The sequence below is a fragment of the Hevea brasiliensis genome, chromosome 15 (assembly GCF_030052815.1).
Source record: "Hevea brasiliensis isolate MT/VB/25A 57/8 chromosome 15, ASM3005281v1, whole genome shotgun sequence".
NCBI lineage: Eukaryota > Viridiplantae > Streptophyta > Magnoliopsida > Malpighiales > Euphorbiaceae > Hevea > Hevea brasiliensis.
The window spans coordinates 8,675,876-8,696,084 of record NC_079507.1 but is presented as its reverse complement, the minus strand read 5'-3'; positions in this window follow the sequence as shown (position 1 = coordinate 8,696,084).

Below are 20,209 nucleotides of genomic sequence, written 5' to 3'. Positions count from 1 at the left end.
ATATTAAACATACATAAAATTCATGAAATTTTATGGAGATGCTCTTCAGACATTAATGAACAACTTAGAAAAAAGAAACAAATGAAAAGCACACTAGAAAAATTAAATTTGAGTTTGAAAGAAGTAGCTATTTGCATGTGCCTAGATTCTATCCAATCTTTTTAAAAAAACATTTCAAATATGCATAGAATTAGGAAAACATATAATATGAAAGCTTTCAAGGACATTCTGAACTCAAATTTAAGCTCAAGAATAGCCTAAAAAGGTGAAGCCATTGTCAAGTTATGTCCTTTCAAATTTTTGGTTTGTGCAGAATTTTATAAAATCATATACAAAAATTTAACAAATCATAACTCAAAATCTACAAATTAGATCAAGATGAATTATATATGAAAGTTGCATGATTTTTCATGAAAGATCTACGAAAAATAATTTTAGGACTAAGATATTTGCCTAGTTATGACTTATAAGCCAGGTAAAAGCTAAACATCCTAAAAAGCTTATATAGAGTTTATGGTTTGCCATCAAAATATTTTCACTCCAAATAGTAAGAGACACTAAAAAAATACTTATACATCTATGAAAGAGATGTAATATTTTTATTCTACATGATTAAATTAGGTGTTACACAATGAGTTACCTTTGTAAAGTAAAAGAAAATAAAAAATAAAGGTAGAAGGAAGAGAGCAAGTGAGGTGTATGGGAGAAAGAGTGGTGTGTATGTGGTGGCTAGGGTTGTTTTGTTAGTAGTATGCCCTAGAGCATATCATTTAGTATGTATCTTGTACATATTTTTATTAATAAAGGCATTTCCACTTTTCCGTTTACATAATATATTTATGTGTAATAAAAAAGGTCCATTGATATTTTGTTAGAAATATTATTCTTAAGTTGTTAAGAATATGAGTGACAATATTTCTAGCACAAAGTATCATAAATAGGTTCACAATCGAGGATACTTCATAATAAGGACATGACTTATCCAGAAAGATTGTATTCATGTTTGTTCCCAAGTTATTTATATGAGATATAAATAAGATGGAATGGTGAGTCTCATGCCATATAACAAACTTGATAGGCACTTATAAATGATAAGTAGGCCGAACCAGTGACACTTATGACAAGCACATGGAGTTTACTCTTGTCAATGTTTTGTCATAAATCATATCAGTGCATATAATATTTAGACTTGAGATAGCACAGTTATCTTGTATATAGGTAGTTTGAGTTTGATACTGCTTTCATACTTGTACTATGTATGGGTATATGGGCATGTGTTGGCTCCTGCTAGTTATATATGGAGGTAGGTGTTGATCAAGATGGAATCTGTTCCTCTAAGTAAATAAAGTTAAAATCCTATGTTTATTTAATTGTTCTTGATGTTTCAAGTTCGCTGCTAGGACAGATAGATTTATTCAGAAAAGAGTTTCTGATGAGAAAATCTTTTTAATCAAGAACTGGAATTAAAAGAGAACATAATATTCATAGCAAATGGAGTTTGACATAAACCATGACTCCAGCTTGAGTTGGGATTTTGTAATGAGAGATTCTAGTGCATGGTAACATATGATTATAGGTTCATTTAAGGTAAATCTTATTACTAATTGGGTGGCCATGGCATGCTATGCTAGGTGTTAACCATGGTCTATGAGGTTCATAAAATGATTTAGAGAAATCATTTATGGTAAGAAAGAGTTCTGATGATATTAAGAGTTGATATCATGTCTCATTGCCAATTAGTGATGAGCCTAGTAAGTCACACACATACACAAGTTATCACCTATTTAAATATGATTTAATTAATTAATTAAAGAGTTTAATTGATTAATTAAATAGATTTGGTTTGCAATTAAATTGCAAAGTCCTAGCATGACTTGAAACCAAATCTAGATTATTGGATGTGTAGTATAAATTAAATTTATATTTAAAGTGTTTAAATATGAATTTAATTGATGAGAAATTAATTAATAGAGATTAATTAATTAATTTATATTTGATATAAATTAATTAGAAGAAGAAAATAATTATTTTGGGTTAAGAACTCAAAATTAAGACACAGGGGCATTTTGGTCATTTCACAGTGTGACACGTGGCACCATGAGATGGTGACACATGGTATAACACATAAGCTTGCCAAATGTTTTTAATCATGTAAGATGATTAAAATCAAGATTAAATATAGGTTTGACACTTGGCACAATGTGATTGGGTCACTTAAACCTCGAGCTAATCAAAAGGTGACATGTGGCTAGGGTTTAATGTGTTAACCTAGCTATTTAAGTGTGGTTATGAACAGAAAACATAACCAGCAGCCTCTCCTCTCAATTGTCACGCCACTTTGAGCCTCTCCAGCTATTTCTCTTCATCTCTCATCAATTCAAAGAGATTAGCCATCAATCTCTTGAATTAAGAACACTAGAAATTGTTTCTAGTGTCCTGTTTACATCTCTAATCTCCTAAAAGGCAGAACTTGAATTTCTAATTAATAGAAAAGGCTTTAGAAGCTGTTCAAGGGCTGCCATAGGTGTTCTTGGTGTGGACAAGCTAGAGGGACAACATCTGGTGTCCTGAAGAAGAATCTCAAAGCGCGGACAGCTGCAGCACATCAAGAGGTTAGTGTAATCGTTCTTGATTTAATCTAGGGTTCTAAAATTAATCTGATTAATTTTAAAAATCTTAAATGGCAAATACAGATCCAAAAACATATTAAAAGAGTTTTAATATGTTGTTTATCATTGAAATCAAATAGATAAAAATAAATCTTGCATGGTGCATGTGACCCTAGGTGAAAAATTTTGAATTCAATGGTATAAACTTGTGTTTTTCACGCTTCCGTTCCTTTATGTTTGTCCATCAGAATGGATTTGTATCAATAGAAGCCTCTCTAGGTGTACAAGAGATATGTTTATAGGCATTTACTATATAGGAAGTCCAAATCCTAGCTAAAGTTGTAAGAATCTTGACTTTTTGACCAAGCTTCCTAATTAGCTATTCTAACTTCCTAAAAAGCAAAAGAAATCTTCCTATTCTCTCCCATAATCGGCCAAAGGAGATTAGCTACCTAAAAGGAATATTTTTTTATTTGATTTTTATTTATTTTCTAGGAAGGAGCAGATATTTTTCTATTTACTTAAAAAGGAGAGTTGTTATTTTCCAATTTAGTTAAAATAGCAGATATCTTCCTTTTTTTTAGCTACGATATTCGGCCAACATGGGATACTAGTTGCTTATTCTGTATTTTATTTTATTTTTTTAAAATATATTATTCAAACATTTTGTTCAAGCATGTTCCTTTTCCAATTGTCATGCCTATTCAAACATTTTGTTCTTCAATTTCATGTATGTTTGAGAATGTTGCTATTCCAAAACTCATGCTTGTTCGAGCATGTTTCTATTCCAAAACTAATGCCTATTTAAACATTTTGTGATACCAAAACTCATTATTGTTGAAGCATGTTGCACTTAATTCTCATACTTGTTCAACCATGTTATTGTTCCAAAACTCATGCTTGTTCAAGCATGTTGCACTTAATTCTCATGCTTGTTCGAGCATGTTTTTCTTTATTCTCATTCTTGTTCAAGCATGTATGGACTATTATTTTTTTTCACCTAACAAACTATTCAAGTAGTTTTCTCATCCTCTCATTGTTTCTCTCTTTCTTTTTCCTTTTATTTTCATCAAAAAAATTTTTAATCCCTCTATTCAATTTTATATGTTTTTGTAGTTGATTTTTGTATGCAGTGTAGATATAACTATACTGAACGGTCCTACATGTGATGCATATGGCTCATAATTCACCTTGGTATGTATGGTATTGTAATGGTCATGCTCCAACCACTAGAGGTATTGTTCACTTTGGCCATAAACCTCACGGTTTTGTCCCATAAGTAGAATGGAGAACTTCCCAAGAGGTCACCCTGGAAGTCACCCATCCTAGGATTTCTCTCAAGCAAGCACGCTTAACCCTGGAGTTCTTCCAACTCTCTAGGCCATTCCACCAAAAGGCATCTCTAGTGATGAGTTCTCCCATTTTATATATCATTACTTTCCACTCCCATTCTGATATGGGATGTGTTTCCCATCTTTCAGAGAGCTTTTCGCTGTGTCCAACAGAATCACTGGGGCACTGCCTTAGGGCTTTGTGGCCCACCAGCTTCCACCACAAGTGTCCTCACTTATTGTACCATACTAAGGGAGATTTTAGCTCTGATACAAATTGTAATGGTCAGGCTCTAACCATTAGAGATATTGTCCGCTTTGGCCATAAGCCTCACGATTTTGTCTCTTAGATGGAATGGAGAAATTCCTAAGAGGTCACCCTTAGAATTTCTCTCAAGTGAGCACGCTTAACCCTGGAGTTCTTCCAACTCTCTAGGCCATTCCACCAAAAGGTGCCTCTAGTGATTAGTTTCCCCATTTTATATATCATTTTTTTCCACTCCGATTCTGATGTGGGATGTGTTTCCCATCTTTCAGGGAGCTTTTCACCGCATCCAATGGAATCACTAGGGCACTACCTTAGGGCCTTGTGGGGTGACAAAAACAGGATGAATTAATTTTGAAGAACAAAAAAACTTTAAAGAATGAGTTATGTGATCCGTGGCTCCAGTGTTAAGGATCCACTGATCAGAATTACTTTAGCGGGAAATACCTCTAGTGGTTGAAGCCTGACCATTACAGGTATGATGATGCTTGATACTTATAATATGGTATGGTCTATAATGATCATGTCTTCTAATCCTCACATGTTGTGCATGGTAATTTGTCACACCCTACTCCTCGTAATGAATTACCATACTTCACCTACCGGTAACCCATTAAACATACTACAAGGGATTTTAAAACAATTTTCGTTCATTTTGGAATTGGTGGGTAAAATTTTTTTTCAAATTTTAAAAACCTTCATTTAGAGTCCAAACATAAATCAAATTTTTGGATATTTAAAATCTCCGCAATTTTTACAAAAATTTCGGCAGAGTGCCGTCTATATTTTGAGAAAACAGTTCTTCAAAACCTAAAAATAAAAACACTCCCAATATATTTCTCAATCACAACTTCATTTGCAACCACCAAACTTCAAATCAATAATAATGGCAACACTTCAATTCAAAATCCAAATTTTAAATCAAGAATTAATATCTCAAAACATTTCATAACTCATGCACATTGCATTTTAAATCATTAATTTACAATCATAAGTTAATTAACAGATGCAAAATCTCAAAAATAATATTATTACAATTTTATCTGTACAACTGCTCAAATTACAGAGATACATATGCATACTACCATATCTACATCAAACTAAACTACCAAGGTATAGACAAATACCCGTACAAAAAATCTTCAATTGTGCTCTTCTCTAATTGTAGCAGCTCGCTCTGCTGCTATGTCTTTTTCCCTATCTGCGACAGCAAGTTAAAGCTATCGCTGAGTATATAAATACTTAGTAGTGCACAATAAAGCATAAAATGCAAAATATAAAACATTTATGAACAAATCGTCATTCAAAAATCTCATAATCACATTTCACATTTTTTTTTCTCAAATCACATTTATGACAAATCATAATTTTCAAAGCTTAATATAGAGCAAAAGTTGATCAAACAATTTAATAAACATAGTGTTGCCAAACAATAACACAACTTAGGCCATGACACAAAATTTCCGAACATATCGTGTGTACATCACGACAAGGCATACTCACCCCACTAATCGAAATCAATGAGGGAGGTGGCTAGCTAGCTAATGAGTACTCATCCAAATTCACCCCTCAGACTGGAAAGCCAGAGAGAGAGGAAAGTGATCAAATATCAAACTCACCCCACAAGTGGAGGAGGAACATATTAATATTGTCATGCCAAGTATGAATTAAAAACAATTTAAATCAAATTATTCAAATATTTTATACAATTCACAAATCATATTTCACTCTAAACTTTTCATTTACAAAGTAGGCAACACACTATTTTTCAAATAAGATTTTCAAAGTCATAACTAAATTCAAAACCATATTGTTCAAATATTTCATACAAATCAATAATTAATTTTCCTTCCAAATTTCCATTGTAGAATAGGCAACACAACATTCTCGAAATTCATAATGAACAAACACATTCACAATGTATAACAAATCAATTTCCATTATAAAAACTATAATTTAAAAGTTTTGTGCACAAACCTAACGTGAGTCTCCTCTAGGCCTTGACTCAGTTCCTTATACCTTTCGGGTCTTTTTCAGCTGAAACACAACATTTATAGTGTTTTAGTATCTTATTTCACATTAAATCCAATAATTAATTCATAAATACTTAATTCTAGCTCAAATATGCTTAAACTAACATTCTTGGAAATTTTCATTTTGGTGTTACTATTCATGGTACTATTTAAGTCAATTTGTTGACTTTCTAAGGCTTAATAGCTATGGGAATTCCAACTTCACCCACATACCACATTTTGGTCACTAAATTTGTTGGTTTTGGTTGTTTACTCAAATTCTAAGTCTTTTAGGCAAATTTGATAATTTTCAGTTTTGGTGTCTAAGGTTGCACTGTTCCATGGGTCATCTTGCTGTTGGAATTTGCCAAAACTTTCTTCATAGAAAATGTTCTCTATTGTCTTAAGTTTATTCTCCTTTTTGAATCACTCCAATTGGAGTTTTGTAGCTCAAGTTATAGCCATTTGAACCATGGCTGCCGGATTGGACACAACCCAGTTTTCTGGGCAAATTTTGGTTCTGGCAGTTTTAGGTCACCAAATTTGGGTGGCCAAATGACTTGGTTAATGGCATAATTTGGGTTTGTGTTCTTCATGAAAGTTTTAGGTCTATATCTCATCTATCTACTGGTAAAATTTCAGGTCATTTTGATCTGCCTAGCTAAAGTTATGACCAAATGAATAAACACTGTTCATTTAGTCAGTTTATATAGGGATAGACTATGATTTTCCATGTTTGGTCAATTCGCTCACTAGATTTTGGTCACTTTTTGGGCATGCTTCCTAAATGAAAATTGTGTCATTTAGTGTCTATTTTCATTCCCAATTGGTCTCATACCAATTGGACTTGTAAAATTTCATTTTGGTCCTTCAAAGTTGACTTGGTCATGCTGCCAGCAGCATGACCACACTCAATCCGAATTTGGCCTTAACTCCAACCATTCCAACACACTTCATTTGGTCACAAATGACCATTTCTCACTTCACATTAGGTCAAAGACATCATTTACAAGTTTCTCACATTTTTGGTCTCTAAATCCTAATGTCCAAAACCCTAATTCACAACTCTTGCATTTAGCTAATTTCAAAGCTTTTAACTATGATCACTCAACTAATGGAGGTCCATAAACTCATTCAAATCCATCAAACCATACAAATATACTCCTGTACACCTGCTGGCCAAAATTTAGTTTGGTCCTCCACACATGTTTTTACTTCATTTCAAGTTTATTTACAAGTTAATCAAGCTATAAACACAACTAAATCAACTAACAAATCAAGTTTAGTTTACTAACCTTGTGTGTAAAATTTTCTTCTTCCTTTCCTTCAAGTTTTCTTTTCTTTCTTTCCCTTAGATCTTGTTTTCTAGTTGCCCAAACAAGTTTTATTTATGGTAGACTACTTTTTTATGGTGGGATTTTTGGTTTTTCAAGCTCACAATAGAGCTTGAATGGAGGTTTTGTGAGGGAGAGAGGAAAGAGGCGGCAACTTTGCAAGAAGAAAATAGCTTTTTTGTTTTTTGTTTTTTCTTTTTTCTTTATGCCTTTAGTCTTATGGAAGACCAAAAAATCAATATAATTAAATTTATTAATTATAACATTTATGGCATCATGCATGATGTCATGCATGATGTCATCTCCCTGCACCTTTTCCATTTCTCTTTTTTTTTCTATTTATTTTTTTATTAGTTCTTTAATTTAATTCCCAACTCCGAAATTTTTTTTCTCTGATTTTATTTGACAGTTAGGTCAGGAGTCAACTCTTGGGGTTAATTGACCAAATTGCCCCTAGCCAGTTCAACCCGGTTTGCAAATAATTCAATATCTCTTTCAGCTCCCTGACCTAATTATTTGATTGACTTAACAACCTTTTTCCGTGATTTTCTCTTTTCCACTGTGTTCGTAATAGTCCTAAGGACCACGGCATCATATTTTACCGTTCGAAATTTGAGTTTAAATCGACTTCGCAGTCGTTCCCGAGAAGGTCACCCATCGCTGTGACTCTCAGCTCATTTAACTTCTTATGTTCTGTTTTTCTTATTTATACTTAACTAATTGACAATTACTAATTATTTGTGTTTATGGCTTATCTTGTTATCTTAAGTGTGGTTCTAATTCTCTTAATTGTCTGGACAGACTCTAGTCACCGGAACAGTGAAATATACCAGGCTATGCAAATAGGGGTGTTACATAATTTCTATACCCTTTTTGAATATTCCTTATCCTATGTGAGCCAATGACTTCCTTTGAGATGTAGGTGAGTAATCCATCTTCTAACACTCCTTACAAATGGCCTCTAATATCTCAACTGTTATCTTACCCCCAGCTTGACTCCCTTTTAAAGTGATAGAAGAGAACCAATTCCAGTGCCCCTATGACCTTCTTCTTTACTCCTTATGTTGTGCTCATCATCAGTGCCCCTAGCCAAATACCTTGAGTCAAAACTTTTTTTTCCTATGTCATTCATTTCTTTCTTGCTCTAATTTTTGGTTAAGCCACCATTTTGGGTTTTTAACCTAGCGAGCTCCATTTATCTCTTATTTTCTTTTTTTTTTTTCTTTTTTCCTTTTTTCTAACATCTATTTTGGCCTCTTTACTTTTGTTCTACTTTCTAACCATGTGCAAAGCACCTAATAATTCATCTTACACTAACATGATTTCATTTATCCATAATTAATTTGGGCATAGCTCTAACTCTTTATCAGTATAAAATTAGACTATTAATCTAATTTCTAAAAGGAAACCAAGCATTAATAACATGTTGGTTAGCCCTTGTAGGTTTTCTAACCAACTTTTTTATATATTTCTTCTTTCCCTTTTTTTTTCTTTTTCTTTTACTTTTCTTTTTTCCCTATCTAAGTTTTGCCTAAGCTACTGTCACAACCCAAAATTCTGAACCGTGACCGGCGTATAATTTAAATAATCTTAAATCATGCAAGCCTTATCAGAGTATCTTGAATGAATATATTGTCACTTACTAATCTCAAAAATAGACAAAATCCAAATAAACAAAATGCTGAATAAACATCATAAATATCCCATAGGTAAACTGCGGAGTCTCTACAGATTTCAATAAAAACTTAAACTGTTCAATAAACTAAACTAATTATTAGCCCGAGAAAACATGAATTCAGGCATACCATGAGAACAAATCAAAGTTATCCCTCTTCCGAAAATGGACTGAATATTTGGATCAGCTGCAGAATTCTACTGATCTGAAACAGATAACAAACAGAGAAAACGTGGTTTGAGCTAGATGCTCAGTGAATGATAATTATAGCACACAACGGAATAGGAACAGGCAGACGCTTGATTAATTTCACAATAAATTTCTATTCAATAAAATCACGCTCATGCTGTCAAAATCATTAATAAAATAATTTCATAAAACATATATATATAATAAATTCATTCAATAAAAATTTTATGGTACAGTGCACCAGGGTGATGATACCCCACATCACCAAAGGCCAGATGGTAAGCGCACTACCAGATATTAGATACCTTCCTCCTCCTTCACAGATATCAATGCATATGATACTAATCCAAACCATAAACTGCAATGATGCATGACTCGACAATGCAACCTAATACCGTGATAGTCCACACGGCGGGGCCAGATAACAGAAACAGATACTAGGCACAGGTACCAATTCAAAATGGAAAATCAATTTATACAGATCAATCAAAATCAATAAAAAATTTTAGATAGCAAATAATAACTGATAGTGCAATTCCAATAGTGTATTTCAATAATTTTAGAGAGTCAATAAAATCAAATCAATCTCAAATTAATTCAGTAACACATCGGTAATTTTTATAGTCAAATATCAATCAATATAAATATATTAAAGGCCTGTTCCCGGAATCCTAATGGGTCTAATGCAGAGATAATTGACAAAATCAATTATTTAATCAAAATCAAAATAAAATTCAATAATAAAATAAAACTCTAAAAAATTACGTGTAAAATAATTGTTAAAATATTGATTTAAAATTTCATTTAATAACAAACTTAATGCTAAGAAATTTTAAAAGGGACTAAAACGGTGCCATGTACTATAATTACCACTCACCTGGAACCTCCAAGACAATAGTTATTTCAATGGAAGAGAGACAATTTCAATTGACTGATTGAATATTCAAATCTCCTACACACCTAAAATATTAAAGAAAAATATCAAATAATAATAAAATATAATAACTTATATATATATATAATTGGGTTAATAATAATTACTGTGAGACAATGTCTTTAAATTTAGATTATATATATATATATATATATATATATATATATATATATATATATATATATATATATATATATATATATATATAATCTAAATTTAAAGACATTGTCTCACAGTAATTATGATCAACCCAATTCAATACTAATGAGCAAAGAAAAAAAAAAATTTCTAGGGTAGTTGTAACAAATTAATGAAAGAAAATAAAATCAAATTCACCCATTATTGAATAAAGAATGAGAATTTTTATCTTTTTATCTTGAAAACAGAATCGAATGTGATGCATAGAGAAGTAAAAATTTAGGGATTCTCTGTTGAGAGTATTTGATAGAAAAAGGAGGTGACAAACAGGTTTTGAGAGCAAAGTTTAGCAGCAGAGATTATTAGGGTAGATATATATTTCAAGAGTTCTATTAGGTGTAGAATGGGATAAGAGGTATTATTGAACTGGGTTGTTCAGATTGCAGTTATATATTTAATTTCAAAAATAATATATATATATAAATAAGCTGACCATCCAATAAAATATATATATTTTTATAAATATATTAAATTATTATTAGCTAATTAAAATAAAATAATAATAAATAATAAATGTATATGGGTTTCCACATACTTTCCCCCTTAAAAAAAAATTCGGTTCTCGAATTTGAATAGACAAAATTCTAACCTAAAGAATTAAATAAGTGAGGATATTTGGCTCACATTTCAGATTCTGCCTCCCATGTGGCCTCACTACTTGAGTGATTATGCCACAAGACTTTGATCAAAGCCACTTCCTTAGACCGGAGTTTCCTAATTTGTCGATCTAAAATTTTTACTGGTTGTTCCTCATATGACATATCATCCCTAATTTGCATGGTTTGAGGTTTTAAAACATGAGATGGATCTGGTACATGCTTCCTAAGCATAGAAATATGGAAAACTGGATGTACATGTGCAAAACCAGGTGGAAGGGCTAAACGGTAAGCAACTGCTCCAATTCTCTCCAAAATTTCAAATGGACCAACAAAACGAGGGCTAAGCTTCCCTTTCTTCCCAAACCTCATGATTCCTTTCATAGGGGAAACTCTCAGAAATACATGATCACCAATCATAAATTCTACATCTTTACGCTTAGGGTCAGCATAACTTCTCTGTCGACTTTGAGCAGTCAAAAGTCGATCACGAATTAGTCGAACCTTCTCTGAAGTTAATTGTATCAACTCTGGTCTAGTAAGCCTTCTTTCTCTAACTTTGTCCCAATAAACCGATGACTTACACTTTCGACCATATAATGCCTCATATGGAGCCATCTCTATGCTTGCCTGATAACTGTTATTATAAGCAAACTCCACTAAAGGCAAATGATGATCCCAACCGCCACCAAAATCCATAACGCATGCACGAAGCATGTCCTCTAATATCTGTATGGTCCTTTCTGACTGTCCATCCGTCTGAGGGTGAAAAGCAGTACTAAAGTCTACTCGTGTTCCTAAAGCTTCTTGGAATTTCTTCCAAAATCGAGAAGTAAACTGAGTACCACGATCAGAGAAAATGGAAACTGGAACTCCATGAAGACTAACAATCTTGTTTATATACAACTGTGCAAGTTTAGCAAAGTCATATGTAGTCTTCATAGGAAGGAAATGAGCAGATTTTGTCAATTTGTCCACTATTACCCAGATTGCATTGTAACCACCTCGTGTACTAGGTCAACCCACAACAAAGTCCATGGCAATATGCTCCCACTTCCACTCGGGAATAGGCAATGGCTGAAGTAACCCAGATGGTCTCTGATGTTCTGCCTTAACTCACGACAAGTCAAACATTTAGCAACAAAGTCTGCAACATCCCTCTTCATGCCACCCCACCAATAATGCTCCCTTAAATCACGGTACATCTTAGTTGAACCTGGGTATACTGTGTAAGCAGAATGGTGTGCCTCCTCCATGATTTCTCTTCTCAACTCATCAACATTGGGGACACAAAGTCTAGTGCCATAACGAAGAACTCCATCATCATTCAACATGAATCCTTGAGCTTGGCCTTGATAAATATTATCTATAATCTCACACAGCTGAGAATCCCTCTTTTGAGCAGCCTTAATTCGATCAATCAAGATAGGCCTAACTCGAAAATGTGCTAAGAGTGATCCAGCTATGATTTCAAACTCTACTCCCTGATCTAGCAACTCATGTAATTCACCAATCAAAGGCCTCATCTTGGTAGATATATGGACTAAACTACCAGAAGACTTCCTGCTTAGAGCATCAGCCACCACATTAGCCTTTCCAGGGTGATACTGTATGGTGCAATCATAATCCTTCAGCAATTCTACCCATCTTCTTTGCCTAAGATTAAATCACATTGGTCAAAGATGTATCTGAGACTTTTGTGGTCAGTGAAAATTTCACAAGTCTCACCATACAGATAGTGCCTCCAGATTTTTAAAGCAAAAATTACTGCAGCCATTTCCAAATCATGAGTTGGATAATTCTGCTCGTGTCTTTTCAACTGACGAGAAGCATATGCAATAACCCGTCCATGCTGCATCAAAACACATCTGAAACCAATCCTAGAAGCATCACAATATACTACATAGCCCCCTGATCCAAATGGAAGGGCTAACACTGGTGCTGTAGTTAAACGAGTCTTAAGCTCCTGAAAACTTTTTTCATAAGCCTCAGACCACTGAAATTTCACATTCTTCTGTGTTAACTTAGTTAAAGGTGCTGCAATACGAGAGAAGTCTTGAACAAACCGTCTATAATACCTTGCTAAACCCAAGAAACTATGAATCTCTGACACAGTTGTGGGTCTAGGCCAATGAAGCACTGCCTCAACTTTCTTCTTATCAATGCACACCCCATCCTTAGATACTGTATGGCCTAAGAAGGCCACACTATCTAACCAAAACTCACATTTTGAGAACTTGGCATATAGCTTGTGTTCTCGTAAGGTCTAAAGGATAATTCTCAAATGCTGTTCATGCTCCTTCTTACTCTTTGAGTACACTAGAATGTCATCAATGAACACTATAACAAATTGATCTAAGAAAAGCTTGAAAACTCTGTTCATGAGATCCATAAAAGCAGCCGGAGCATTGATAAGACCAAAAGACATTACAAAAAATTCATAGTGTCCATACCTAGTCCTAAAGGCTGTCTTGAGTATGTCTTCTTTCTTGACCCTCAATTGATGATACCCAGATCGAAGATCAATCTTGGAAAAATACTTTGCACCTTGAAGTTGGTCAAACAGGTCATCTATGCGTGGAAGAGGATACTTATTACGCACAGTTACCTTATTCAATTGCCTATAATCAATGCACACTCTCAAAGACCCATCCTTCTTCCGTACAAATAACACAGGAGCACCCCATGGAGAAACACTAGGGTGAATAAACCCCTTATCTAGTAGGTCCTGTAGTTGCTCCTTCAACTCCTTAAGTTCTGTGGGTGCCATACGATAAGGTGGCATAGATATGGGCTCAGTTCCAGGAACTAAGTCTATACCAAACTCTACCTCTCGCTCCGGGGGTAAACCTGATAAATCTTCTGGAAACACATCAGGAAACTCCTTAATCACGGCAACATTCTCCAAACCTGCACCTTCTACCTGAACATCTCTAACATAAGCTAGATACCCTTTACACCTCTTTCACAATAATCGTCTAGCACTCACTACGGAGATAAGATTACTAGAGGCTATACTGCGATCTCCCTGAAATTGAAATTCTGCCTCCCTAGGAATTTTAAAGAGTATAACTTTATTATGACAATCCAATGAAACGTGATAAGTGGCTAACCAATCCATGCCTAAAATCACATGAAACTCAAACATATCCAAAGAAACAAGATCTGCAGCTAATTCCCTATCTCCAATGTGAACTATACATCCCCTATACACCATATCAATGTCTATTGGATCCCCCATAGGTGTTGATACAGATAAAGGATACTCTAACAAAGTAGGTGGTGTACTAAATCTCATGGAAAAGTATGGAGAAACAAAGGAGTGACTGGAACCAAGATCAAACAGTACTCTAGCATCAAATGAGCAAATAGGAAGTGTACCTGTCACTACTGCATTAGATGCCTGAGCATCCTGCTGAGTCAAAGCAAAAACTCTAGCTTGACCTCTACCACTAGATGTCTGTCCCTGAGTTTGAGCAAATCCTCTACCACCAGAACCTCTACCACCCTATCTACGACCACCAAAACCCTGACTTCTACCACTATACTGTGAAACTGGTTGAGCCTGAGAGGGAGCAGAATATGTTGCTTGACCAGTACCCTGAGTTGTCTCACTAGTAGGACAGTCCTGTCTACGGTGTCCCAGCTGTCCACAACCAAAGCATGCTCCAGTGACCCAATGACAAGTGCCCTTATGTGGCTTACCATAATGCTGACAAAGAGTGGTAATAGGCTCAGTGCTAATCTGGTTATACCGAGCATTCCCTGTATGTGTCCTCTGCTCACGTCCCTGACCAACTCCAGATTGATGTGCCCTATTGCCAACTGTAGACTGAGAACCCTGCTTATTATCCTGATAAGAACCCTGATGACTTTGTCCTCTGTTAAATTGATTACCTTGACTATCTTTCTTAAACCGCTTGTGCTGCTCACAAGCCCAACGTTCATCATCATACATCTCCATCTGTCTAGCCCGATCAACCACCTCCTCATATTTAGGTAGTCGTAAAGGAGCTACACGGTCAATTAGCCTATCTCGTAAGCCCCTTTCAAACCTGCGAGCCTTCTTCTCCTCATTTGGAATCAAGTGTTTACCAAAATGGGATAATTTGGTAAACTTCATCTCATACTCTGTAACTATCATTTTACCTTGCTTCAAGGTTTCAAACTCCAAAGCCCTAGCCTCTTGAACACTAGGAGGGAGAAATCGCTCCAAGAAGAGAGAGTGAAACTCAGGCCAGAGGATAGAACCTTTAGTTCGCCCATTCTACTTAGAGATATACCACTCACGAGCAACTCCCTTAAGCTGATTTCCTGCCAACATCACCATCCTAGCACTACTGCAACCCATAGTGTCATAACACCTCTCCATGTCATCTAGAAAATCTAAGGGATTAGCCAATGCATCCTCTCCAATGAACTCCTTTGGTTTTAGCTTGAGAAAGTTTGTAGAGTCAAGGAATCGAGCCCTATCCTGAGCTGGTGCTGAAGTAGAGCCAACCACTGGTTGCTATGGTTGAGTTGTAAGGTACTCAACTATAGTATTAACAGCACGATTCACTGCATGCAATCCCGCTGCCAGATCTGCCACAGTAACTTGACCAGCCCTAGGTGCTTGAGCTGCAGTAGCTAATTAGAATGGCTGTGCCCCAGTCTTAGCCATTGGCGTCTGTTCAGATGTCTGATTAATAGTTTGAGGTGGTACCTCCCCTGTTGGATCAAGGTTTGCACCATTAAGACCCTTGGCCCTAGTTCTTCTTTTACGTCTAACAGACCCAGGCACCTATTCATTTTAATAAACAAGCATTAAATTTGAAAATGTGAGCCAAATTAAGACAGGTGAGAAGGTACGAAGGACGCAGACATCTAAAGCAATGATAAACTGAAAAGACGTTAAGGATCCTATGCTCCGCAAGTTTACTAGACCTCAACCGAGCTCTGATACCAACTTTGTCACGACCCAAAATTCTGAACCGTGACCGGCGCATAATTTAAATATTCTTAAATCTTGCAAGCCTTATCAGAGTATCTTGAATGAATATATTGTCACTTACTAATCTCAAAAATAGACAAAATCCAAATAAACAAAATGCTGAATAAACATCATAAATATCCCATAGGTAAACTGCGGAGTCTCTACAGATTTCAATAAAAACTTAAACTGTTCAATAAACTAAACTAATTATTAGCCCGAGAAAACATGAATTCGGGCATACCATGAGAACAAATCAAAGTTGTCCCTCTCCCGAAAATGGACTGAATATTTGGATCAGCTGCAGAATTCTATTGATCTGAAACAGATAACAAACAGAGAAAACGTGGTTTGAGCTAGATGCTCAGTGAATGATAATTATAGCACACAGCGGAATAGGAACAGGCAGATGCTTGATTAATTTCACAATAAATTTCTATTCAATAAAATCACACTCATGCTGTCAAAATCATTAATAAAATAATTTTATAAAACATATATATAAGATAATTTCATTCAATAAAAATTTTATGGTACAGTGCACCAGGGTGATGATACCCCATATCACCAAAGGCCAGATGGTAAGCGTGCTACCAGATATTAGATACCTTCCTCCTCCTTCACAGATATCAATGCATATGATACTAATGCAAACCATAAACTGCAATGATGCATGACTCGACAATGCAACCAAATACCGTGATAGTCCACACGGCGGGGCCAGATAACAAAAACAGATACTGGGCACAGGTACCAATTCAAAATAGAAAATCAATTTATAAAGATCAATCAAAATCAATAAAAAATTTCAGATAGCAAATAATAACTGATAGTGCAATTCCAATAGTGTATTTCAATAGTTTTAGAGAGTCAATAAAATCAAATCAATCTCAAATCAATTCAGTAACACATCGGTAATTTTTATAGTCAAATATCAATCAATATAAATATATTAAAGGCCTGTTCCGGGAATCCTAATGGGTCTAATGCAGAGATAATTGACAAAATCAATTATTTAATCAAAATCAAAATAAAATTTAATAATAAAATAAAACTCTAAAAAATTACGTATAAAATAATTGTTAAAATATTGATTTAAAATTTCATTTAATAACAAACTTAATGCTAAGAAATTTTAAAAGGGACTAAAACGGTGCCATATACTATAATTACCACTCACTTGGAATCTCCAAGACAATAGTTATTTCAATGGAAGAGAGACAATTTCAACTGACTAATTGAATATTCAAATCTTCTACACACCCAAAATATTAAAGAAAAATATCAAATAATAATAAAATATAATAACTTATATATATATATATATATATATATATATATATATATATATATATATATATATATATATATATATATATATATATAAAGATATTGTCTCACAGTAATTATAATCAACCCAATTCAATACTAATGATCAAAGAAAAAAAATAAATTTCTAGGGTAGTTGTAACAAATTAATGAAAGAAAATAAAAATCAAATTCACCCATTATTGAATAAAGAATGAGAATTTTTACCTTGAAAATAAAATCGAATGTGATGCATAGAGAAGTAAAAATTTAGGGATTCTCTGTTGAGAGTATTTGATAGAAAAAGGAGGTGACAAATAGGTTTTGAGAGCAAAGTTTAGCAGAAGAGATGATTAGGGTATATATATATTTCAAGAGTTCTATTAGGTGTAGAATGGGATAAGAGGTATTATTGAACTGAGTTGTTCAGATTGCAGATATATATTTAATTTCAAAAATAATATATATATATATATATATATATATATATATTTATATATATATCTAAAAATAAATAAGTAGACTATCCAATAAAATATATATATTTTTTATAAATATATTAAATTATTATTAGCTAATTAAAATAAAATAATAATAAATAATAAATGTATATGGGTTTCCACAGCTACCCTTTACAGGTTTTCAACCTAGCAAGCTTTTTTCCCTTGTTTCTATCAAGGTATTGCTCTGTATCTATTTTACAGTTCATGGAAGACTAATACCTTCTTTCTACTTATAGGACTTCTTTGAGCCGGTAAGAACCTTTTTACATGAATGTCAAAATTAGTGATGAATACACCTGGTTACTTAGTGGACCAAAAGCTCAAAGTGCTTAGCATACTCTTATCCCAAGCTATTATTTCTCACTAAGAGTAAACATGGGGTGTATGAATACCCTTAGCTACTTTGTAACTCAAAACATTAAAGTAGATTCCTACTTTCATTTTGAAGTACTTTGCTATGAATACTAAATTTTCTTTTAGAATTAGATAAGCAGCTAACTTTGTTTCTTTAAGATTTTCGAGAGTGCCCTAATTAATAACTAAAGACTTATTCATGTTAATACTCATGACATTACATTGAATTTGAAAAACTTGGTAAACAAGCCAAAATGATGTTATTCAAGTATGAAACAAATTTTCTTTTTTCTTTTTCTTTTTTTACATGGAAATGAACTTTTAGAAGATTCCAACTTCTAGATCAGGTATTTTTCCATCATCAATAAGATCCTATATTATCTCATAACAAAGATGACTACACTTGTTGGTATCATGCCCTAGGATTTGATGGAATTCACAATATAAGTTCTTAAATTTCTTTGGCAAATGGTTCAGCATGGGGGTCTTACTCAAAGGCTGGAGCAATCCTTCATCCTTCAGTCTTGCAAAAATTAATGATATAAATTCACCCAACTCGGAAAACCTCCTTGAAGTCTAAATGCTGGACATTCTATTTTGAGGAGCATTTTCTCCAAAACCCACATGTCTTTTTGAGAAGCTACACTCATTAATCATCTCGCCCATCTTAGCTTCCAAGTTTACCCTTACATGTAGCAGATCTTCAAAATTGGAAATCAGAAGATAGTACATTTTCTTTCGATAAGTAGGCAATAAATTTTTTATGAACAACCTTATTTGCTCCTTCTCCATAAGCGAATGAACCATAAAAACAACCTTTTCTCCATCTCTTTAAAAAATTCAACAAATTCCCCATTAAAATGTTTCTAATTCTTTTCATGCCTAGGATTAATTGGCAAATATTGAAGATAATTAAGAATATAAGTAAACCTTAAACATGAATCCCAAGTTTTTATCATGAAATTCTTTATTTTAATTTATCATCTTTTCCTCAGTTAGTTTACTAAGTAATTTACATGCAATTTTGTGATTGAAAGCAAGTAAATAAACCATAATAAGAAAGGGGAAAGGAGAAAAGATTATAAAGGCCATTAAAATAAACCTAAACTAAAGAAAGAAGGAAGGAGAAAAGAGTTATAAGCCCAAATATTTTTAAAGGAAAATAACCTAATTTTATTACAAGGCCCATTGGCCCATTCCCCATGCAAGGGTCTTAAAGTCCCTGTTGTCCCTTGTAGCAACCTAAGAGGGGAGGTGAATTGGGTTCTAATTACAAAATTAAAGACTAAAAGAAATTTAAAATCAAAGAAGAGTAGAGGAAGAATGATGACACAAGAAATTTATAGAGGTTCGGCTATCCCAAGGCTATGTCCTCTCCTCAAGGCCTTCCTTGAGAGTTAACTCCACTGAAATTCTTCTTTGGGTGAAGAATAAACCCCTTACAATCACCACAAGAGCAAACCCTTGCTCTTTTACAAATCCCTTTACACTCAAGAGCTATTTAAAGCTCTATTACACTCAAAATTACCATAACTACTCACAACAACCTTGAATGAACTCTCAGAACAATGAATTTACAACTCAAATATCAAGTTCTCAACATTAACTATGGTAGCTCAAGTTCTAGAGAGAGAGAATGAAGAAAATCTTTAGAACACAATAAATTTTCAAAAGATTGTTGTCATCAAAAATTTGTTTCTAGTCATAAATGGTGCCTATTTATAATTTTTGCAAGAAAATAGCCATTGAGGGTGCATTAAATGCTAAACTAGCCATTCAAACACCTAAGTTCTATCTTATCGAGTTGGAAAAATCCAAGTTCAGCTGCCGAAGTTATTTACTTTAGCTGCCAAAGGTTGAAGCGCCTTAAAATAGGTTTTGAAAAGTCACTTTCGGCTGTCGAAGTTCCCACTTTTGGCTGCCAGAGTG